At 22.5% G+C, this 10264-nt stretch overlaps 1 protein-coding gene across 1 annotated transcript in view; it reads right to left on the bottom strand.

The window, feature by feature from the left end:
* LOC102675231 overlaps positions 1–10264 on the bottom strand; it is a 34725-nt gene that overhangs the window by 23138 nt on the left and 1323 nt on the right. The gene's annotated exons all lie outside the window — the stretch shown is intronic.

Below are 10264 nucleotides of genomic sequence, written 5' to 3'. Positions count from 1 at the left end.
TGTCGCAAATGAAATGACCGATTTCACAAAACCACTCAAAAAAAAAAAAAAAAGAATAGATTTTCTCATATGGGTTTCAAATTCAGCATAAAATTAAAATTGTTATTAATATTAATAGAAAAGGATTGCGTTAAAAGAGAAAAATAAAAATCTTTCATTGGTGTAAAAAAAATTATCGATCGAAAATAAATATAAGTATAAAAAATAAAAAAATTGTTCATAACAATCAATTAAATTAATTAATATAAGTAATAAATGGTGATTTTAACTTTAGTTCAATAATTTTATTAAGAATTTGACTATAGCATGTCTAACCTAACCTAACCTAATTTTCTTTCCTTAGGAACACGTTTTTTTTCACTTTTTCTTCTTTTGAAATTACATATTACATATTATATATTATACAGTTACATACATCACTATGTAACTATCACATAACTTTGTTATGAATTAAAGATATCTAATTTGTAAAAATTAAATCGCTACCAATTGAAGGATAATTTAATATTTTTCAATCTACTTAACCTCAAAATAAAGAGATTATCTTTGTATACAATGTTTAATGTACCAGAGGGCATTTAAAGATCGATTTTAAGACAAGGTTTCGTAACGGCTTTTCATGCTGGATACCGGACACCAGGTCAAGAATTCAGTTTTAAGGTCACGGATATAGGGACACCAGATTATCGGTGCCAACTGAGAATAAGAGAGTAACGGTGTCCCGCATTCGACATTTTCCATTGAAGAAACATGGTAAAGATTCAAATAGAAACTAAAAAATAAGAGAAAAAGAGAAGAATCGAGATTAGACAATGATCTTAAAAAAAGACAATAGATTTGACATTTAAAATATACTTTAATTGAGATCAACTTCAACTATGCTTAGTAATGTTCTATTTCAAATTATATTTTTAGATAATTATTCAGATTCTTGTTTATTATAATAAATAATAATCTAATTATAATATTTGAAAAAGAATATCTGAAAATAAATTTCAGTATTCTAATGTATTTCATCTTTTTAATAGTTTTATGGCCAAGTAGCAGAATCAATTACTTTGTTGGCATTGCAATTAAAGTTTCTCTAATTTTTTGTTTATTTCAATTTTTCTACTTTCTCATAATATGATTAATTAAAAAAAAATGAAAGAAAATTGAAATTGTAGAATAATAAATTTAAAATAGCCAATCACCATTAGAATGATTTAATTGTTGTATTATAGAAAGAATATAATATGATAGAGAATTAAAAATTCAAGGTTAATAATAATCTGATATTCGAGATTAACTAATATGAATAAAAAAACCAGAAGTATTTGTAACAACGCGGTTATAAATTAGAACGATCACAACCGCAAGAAGAAGTCGGAAGATCGTGAACAGCTCTCACTGGTCAAGCTGCGATAAATTTCTAACCGGAAGGCTGTTTAAAGAGGAAGACGAGAACGGAAAGTCAACAATGGCTTCTTTCGCAATTTATACGCTCACCTTACTTCGAATGTTCATCGCGTTTTCCATTTCCTATTTCGGTAATCCGAATTTAATATTGGTTAAATTTTACAATTATAAATCTACTTTATATTATAATAGATATAAAATCTAATTTAATAATATATACTTTAATACATCTCAGTTATATAATAATTTTCTTTTAATATTAAAAGTATAATTATTTTCTATTTAAATAAATATTAATTAATTACAATAACTTATTTTTTATCTAAAATAATTTAATTTATTAGTTTAACAGTTATTATTATAATTTTTAATAATTGCATAAGAAAAAATTAAAATAGATTTCTTTAATATTTATCAAAATAAATAAATTATTTATTAATATTAATATTTATAATATTATATTATAATATTTGTTAGCAGCAATTTTAAATTAATAAACTAGAAGAAAGTTCAATATGAAAAATAAAATAAAATAATTCTAAATTAGATAATATATTTTTTTATGTTGTATTAAAATTATCAAAAAAATGAAATCTTTTAAAGATTAAGTATTTAACAACTCAATATTAAGAAGAAAGTTAAAAATATTTGTCATATAAGATATAACTATAAACTATAGAAATAATTGATCAAGACATAAATATATATATGCAATATATATGTTCAATAGTCAAGGTCCAATGACGGAAAATGAAATGGTAATAAATAGAGAGAAAGTTGGCGGAGGTAATAAAAAAATGTGAAAATTAAATTTTCAACAGATGCAGTACGCGATAATTGGAAGAGGGTGCGGTTTAAGTATTACGCTTTCGAGAGTAACTTCTCTCTTTAACACTTAGGTGTCTTCTCGAAATAACATTCGAAACTGTCCGGTCAAAAACATCCAAGATATTTACTTGAAAGTGATTCACGATTAGTGAAAGTATACTACTTATTTTAAAAATTTTTTTTTTTTTTTCTTTCTTCTCTATCTTCACTCAACGGTATTAACGAATATAACGCACTTCCTCGAGGAATCGATTATTTCGAGATACTTTCTAGAAACAATCTTAAAAATCTTTCGAATACTAAATCGAGATAAATGATCGAAGATCAGGCCAATTGACCGCTTACTTCATGCTATCGGTTAATCGTAAGGATTCATGAGGAGAGTGGAAAAAGGAAATGAACGACGTTTGCCGGAGAAAGTATCTGTTAACTTCGACTATAGAAATTCTCGACATCTACCTACACGCATTGGAACTAGAGCTGTTACTGGATATTTGAGCGATAGTATTAAGTAGAAATATAGGTTATATATCTATTTCTATGTTTTTGCGTATTAATTAAAATTATTTATAAAAGAAGAATTTTCAATAAATAAGAAAATTATTTTAATTTATTTTATTTGCACATAAGATTTGGAAAAAAGAATTTCATTTTTTATGCAACGAAAAATTTTATTTTATAAATGATTTTAATATAAAGATATGATAATAAGTACAAGAACAGGAATACAGATAAATCTTTTAAAATCTTTAAGAAATCTAAATCAAATTATAAAATTGTAGAATTTATTAAAATTGAAAAAATCAAGAGAAAATTTCAAAATATTCTAACCTAATATTTTCTAACCTTCAATTCTTCGACTAAATTCATTAGAAAATCAATGGAATATTATATATATTCCATATATATATTTAAATCTACATCTTAAATATTTATATTCAAAATTTTATTCAAAACTCTATAAATCCAAACAATAATAAAAAATAAAAAAATTTGTAAAAACATTCTACATTTTATATTTGATTATAAATAATTCATTTATCTGCTTTTTAAATTTGTATCTGATCAATATTTGTTTTTCAATTTCTCGTACAGAAGTATGTTAATTTGGATCGAAAAATGATATCCAATTGTTTCCTCATGATATAAATTTCATCATTTCGCAATTGAATCGTAATTGCTGGAATAATGATTGATTGGATGATTGATTGGATTTTGATAATATGAAACATCACATATGTATTTAAAGAAGATGAAATAATTAAAGGAAACGTTTGAAATGAGATATAAATTAAATTACACAACAATTGACGTGTAATTTTAAATTACTTCCGTCCTTTTCCTGTCAGAATTCAATCAACACTATCTTATAGTCACGCAATGATCATGGTACAATCACGATTCACAATACATTATCATATTAAGAAAATCGCTCATCTTTTTGAATTCATATTTATATAAAACAATTTTAAAGAAAAATATTTTAATTTTATGTAATATAATAATTATATTATATTTATTATTATATATTATATATTTGATATATAATATGTTATATATTCACAGTAAAGAATTTTTGAAACATCTAAAAATCAAAACAAATATAAATATTAATATATAAAAAAGTTGATTAAAATTGAAAGCATTTAAGTTTTTAAGATAAAGCAATTCGATCTTCTGTTAAACTGTAGTCTTATCCACGTTTCGCTTCATCTAATGCAAATTTAAATTGTTTGTAATTTAATAAATAGTCTCAATCAATTTTTAAATCTATTTTGGTCTCTAGATTTCTCAAAAATGCCTAAATATAAAAATATTTTACAATATAATAATATTGTATAAAATTAAAATTATTTTATCTTATAAAAAAAAATAATAAATATAATATAATATTAATAATATTGAAAATAATATTGAAAATATTCTTTTTTTTATAAAGGAATAATTATATATTCTTTCAGAAGAAAGAAATAGTTTTTCTTTTGTGTAAACTTATGATCTTTAATTAAAAAATAAATATATATAGACTTTGGTAATATTTCACAAAATAAAATTACAAAACCATTTCTAGGAAAAATTTACACACAACAGATATGATATTAAATATAATATTAAAGATTACCTTGGTTAATATTTCGCTATTATAGTAAATTAGAGATAGAGAAAATTTAAAATAAAATAAAATATGAATTAGAAAGTTAAAATATTTCCATAAACTACATATTTGTAAATATTATACATTTATGAATATTATTTCTTTTTAATATCTAAATTATAATAAATACTACTTCTTGGAGAAATTTCATTAAAAAATTTTACTTTTATATATTTATATTATATATGTATTGGAAATTGAAAAAAACATAAACTATGTTGTGAATACAAATGAAAGTAGAACATCAATTATTCTAACTAATTGAACAACAAATTTTTCAGATAATCAGTCAAAAAGAATTAAATTTATTATAAAAAAACTAAAAATTATAATTTTCAAATATGAATATTTATTATATCTACATAATAGGAGAAATTTATAAAAAATGAATTATTTTTAGATAGCATCTCAGAATACATATTCAAAAATATAAACTATAATTATTTTAAATAAATACTTATTCAATGATTAAAGATAATTGATTATTGTTTTTATTCAAATCTAATTTTTCAATATCTAAATTTTGATTTTTTATTGCAATAGTGAAAAACATTGACATTTCTAATATATCATATTTTACACACTTATATCAATATTAAAAAAAATTAATATTTTATAAAATATATAATATTCATTTTTGTCTCTTTCCACGTATTATAAATATTACTTCTTATAAATATATAAATATTACTTCTTACTTCATATAACCAATTTCCACTTATCTATTCAAAAAACCTCATCTATTTTCCTCAAGTAAAATCTACTTCCTTTACAAAACCGCAAAAAAGAATTTCCTTTATTTTCTAGAAATGTTTAGTTTTTACTCGACACTTTAACCGCTTAACTGATGTAATTTTGATCTCGTTACGCGATGAATGATAGATCTACTATTGATTTCGAGAAGAAGTTAGGTTAGGAGCCTTGGGGAATAAAATTACCGCGGTAGTCAGTGATTGTTCCGTCTCGCGTGAATTCATCAACGACTTCTCACGTTCCGTCCTCCTTCACCGTGTAATCAGAATCGAACCATTCTTAGATTTTTCCTTTTTCCCCTTTCTTCACTTCCTGTATATCTGTGTTGCAACATTTCTGGTATTTCCGCCCCGTTGACTACGATGACACCAAAATCACCGACAGAACGGAACGTGCAATTATGCAGCCGACGCGCAACAACGGAAGGAGGAAACGGTTTGTCATTTATGCTGATTGTGGAACGGTATTTCAAAATTACTTTGCACCTCGATGGCTAAGCAATTAACTTGCTATTTATTATTCTGAACATTGCACGAAAGTGTTTTCTAATTTTAAGTAATAAGATAAGATAATTTGTAATTTTTTTTTTTTAAGAAATATGTGTAATTGTTTTTCTTTTTTTAAGAAATTGAAGATTAAATTTTGAAAGGAAATTTTAGAAATATTAATATTTCTTTTATCATTGTTTTTCTTTTATTCTAGAATTAAGAAAATATACAATTATAAGTTAGAATTATAATTATAATGAATATATTTTGTTTATGTGATTTTTTGATGTAATATTTAATAAATTGAAAATTGTAAAAGAAATATTTTTAATATATTTTTTTTAAAAAGTTCTAAAAATTGTAATTATAGTAAAATTCTGTTTACATAAAAAATCCACTTATATGAAGAAAATTTTAATGATGCTTAATTGTCTGAATTTCAACTGAGATTTCATCAGAACAACAATAAGATTATGTAAAAATCTTTGTAATATTTATTTTGTACTCTAGTAATTTTCAAATAATAATTACATTATTTTGTTTGGTTTTTAATAATTTAATTAATGAATGAAATTTCGTTAATGATTAATCTTTCTTCTAATTTTCAATTTAATAATAATCTTCAATATATAAAAATAAGATTAAAAAATGTTAAATCTGTTCATTAATTTTCTGAAATCTATTAATCATTAAATCTAATTTGTATAATATACTCAATTTTCTATCTTAGAAAACTTTTAAATCACACTCAGATGTCCCAATATCCTGATGACCTACTGTTGAATCGTTTTGACGTCATCAATAGAAGACTGGGTCACGAAATTCGATGATTTATGAACCGAGTCGAACTGCAGATCACCATTTTAACGTATATGATTTTTCTTCTCGAAAAAAATTATATTTAGAATTATTTCTTTTTTTATATCAATTTTTTTTAATTTTATCGTTAATCTAAAATTAATATTTCAATATTGAATTCGAAAAATTTTTTAATTCTAACCTAATTTTTTAATCTCATAACAAAATTGCAGATTATTAATTTGCATAAAAAAATTAAATATTTATATTTTATCAATGTATATGATGCATTAGATATAAGATTAAATATATATACATATATTATTTTTAATTTTTAAGTGAAATTAGAAAATTGTGTGCCTTAATAAATTTAAAGTCAAAACAAATTACACAAATGACAAACAAAAACTTCGAATTTCAAATATCTTCCAAATTGTTTAACAATTACTAATCATTTTAACTAAGAAAAATTCTAAGATTTCACGAAGAGAAATTAAATATATGAAAGAAAGCATTTAATCGCAAAATTCGAAAAAAAGGTCAGATCCGGCATGAGTCAGTTGACAAACCTGATTCTCGTCAAGTCAAGAGGAAACGACGTGACGGTTGTATTAGAGAAATTAAATTTACAATAGGCCTAGGAACACAATTTGAAATGGTGTGAGTCGTCGAGAATCGAGAATGAACAAAGACAATTGTGACTATTTTGTGCCCGAAATATACGTCGAGCAAAGAGACCGCTTTTGCACACTTTGAAAGTAGGTTGTTACTGAAAAAGAAAGCGTTTGCGAATTAAAATTCGCTCGGATCATTTTCATTGTTTTGATATGTAGAGTGGATTCTGCGTGAAAACAAACCGAATTAATTATAAAAGAAAGCGATTAATGAAAGAGGTCTTACGAGGGCGTGAGATTTTCCTTATGAAATTTCTTCCTTGCTTTCGATATTATTGATAATTCCTTATTTCTTAAAGTTCTATGATATATCATCAGTGAGAGTCTGATAATTAATTGTAAATGAATACAAATGAAATTTTATATTTAAAAAATGAAAATTATGCTTATTTTATTGATTATAATTATTATATAATTATTATCTTATTTATCTTAATTTATTCTTTATATATGAAATTTTTTATATATTTTTTTTAAATAAAACAGATTTTTTTGTATGTTTATTTAAAAATCAGAGGATGACTAGAATTAAATATTTGCTTTAAATAAAAGAAAAGTAACAAGATTATTTTATATGATCACGGACATGGTATTTATACACATCCATATGTATGTATATCACGTGTTCTTATGTTAAATATGTACGTAAATATGATTGATTATGTTATCGAAGTTAATAATAGAAACATTTTTCGTCTTTTCGACTAATAATTGAAGTATACTACAATTGTCGAATATTAAATATCATATATATAAACTAACAATAAGAAATTTAACATGCTAATTACACAAAATATCTGTTCGTTCTCTAATCTATTGAACTCATTGTAATAATAAAATTACATTGATGTTAATTTTGTTCATAAGATAATAGATTGATAATGATAACAAATTTCATCTTAAAAATTTATATGTAAGATACGCTAGAATAAATAAGTGGTATATTAGAATATATTAGAAAGGATTGAATATTTTTTATTTAAATAATTAAAAATAATTACTTTAAATAAAATAAATTTATATAAAAATAAAAACTATTTGCGAAGAAATCCTAAAATCCAAAATAAATTATAAATCTATAATCCTCATATAATATGGAAGTTAGAAAAAATCCAGAAAAAAAATTTTTAAAAAATAAATTTTATTTATCATATTAAAAAAAGAAATTATAGTTTTACTTAATTCTGTAAATTTGATTCAATATTATAAGAAAAAAAAGTGTACTATTGAAATTCATATTGTATATTCATATTGAAAAATTATCATATTATAAATGAATTAGTACAAATTGAAAATCATATTATATGAAAAAAAATTATAATATAAATTATAATATAATAATTAGTATTTAATAATTTCATTATTTTGAATAATAGAAAATAAGAAATAATAAAAATTTCAATACGAGAAGTAATAGATTTTATTTCAGATTTTATTTCAGGAAGTTCATAAATGAAAAACTATAAATGCATTTGCATTGTTATATACAAATAAAAGAAAAGTGATTTTAGAAAATAGAAATTTCACACGGATAAAGATTTTTATATTTTCATAATGAAATCAAGCAATAAGTCTGAATTTTATTGTTTATATTTATTATCATTTGGATTATTATTTAAATAAGAATTTATTTTTATAATATCCAATCTGTTGGATATTATAAAATCTGGAAAATCGATCATTAATCAATAAAGAGTTAATCAAAGAGAGATCTTGTTCCATGGTAAAAATTTTTAAAAAAATTCATGATTTCATCGAAAAATGAAGACCATATTTAACGCGGCGAATGCTCGTAAATAGTCGAAACACAAGGAAATTTAATCGCGAATTTTGTGGCGCGACTTTTTTTCAGACAACTCGAATGAAACCTGCGCGATGCGTGCATATAATATCAGTGCCGTGACAAGAGTCGCTTTCACTGACTCTGAAATAACCGCATCGTGACGCGATCCGCCCGTGAAATTCCTACCTGCTAATTTTTATCTTATGACGCGGATCACCGGATCATTTTCACGCGATCGATTATCGATTGAAATCGATCATGAATCGAGAATATTGCGATTCTTTTCATTTCGATTTTTTTAATTACGAGCTATTAGATAAATTTTATAAGTTTTTCATAAACAATAATTTCAATAATAAATTTTATTTTTTTTATTAAAATGTTAAAAGAGATATTTTTACTTGTATAAATTGGCGATACGAATTACAAATGTAATTCGATTTGAATAAAAATTTTTGTTGTATCTCGCTCAACGAAACAAGTGAAAAATGATGTTAATGATCAGACGCCTGTTAAGAAACATGTTTAAAATTTAAGACATCACCATTGGTGACCTCAGCGTCCTATTACATGATTAAATAATTGTCCCCGATTCGTTAACGGTTCATACAACGGAATTTACAAATTCGTACGTTGAGAGAATGTAAAAATGGTTAATAATAAAAGTAAGTCACTTAATACTTAAACTTACACATTTAAAGTCACCCAACACTTAAATGTTAAGTGTTTACTTAATTTCTATGATAAATTTTAAATATTATTAATGTTTTTATAGCTATTGACATATGTGTATATTTAGTTTTTTTAAATTAAAATTATTTTAATTTAAAAATAAAAAAAATTTAAAAATCTGTAAATATTAATATTAATATTATTCATTTTTATTTATTGATCGCTGTGGATTCAAAAATTATCTAATTTATGTTAAAACATGTATAATAGTTATAAAAAGCTATATTATAATATTTAATATTAATTAGATCCAAGAATTGATATCAAATTTCGTAATTATTAAAAAATTTATTGTTGTATTTAAATAAATAATAATTAAATATTAATATTATTATTGTTAATATTATTTTTATATAATTAAATTAAGATTTAATATTATTAGAAAAAAAATTTGAAAACTTTTTTGAAAAATAAGGATATGTATAAATATTTTTTGTAATTATTTTGTATTTTATATATATATTTTGTATTTTATAATTATTTTTTAGTTTATGAAAAATATATTACATTCTTCAGAAACATTTTAAGATACCAAAGCAACGTTACAATATATTTTCAAAGTAATATTTTATTTTCAAGTAAAATAAAATTTTATCAGAGCTTTCATACAATAAGTTTTTTGGTTTTATTGCTGATTCTCTGGTAAATTAATTTT

This window comes from Apis dorsata, unplaced genomic scaffold (assembly GCF_000469605.1).
Source record: "Apis dorsata unplaced genomic scaffold, Apis dorsata 1.3 scaffold_207, whole genome shotgun sequence".
Classification (NCBI taxonomy): domain Eukaryota; kingdom Metazoa; phylum Arthropoda; class Insecta; order Hymenoptera; family Apidae; genus Apis; species Apis dorsata.
This window is presented reverse-complemented; position numbering and strand designations above follow the sequence as displayed.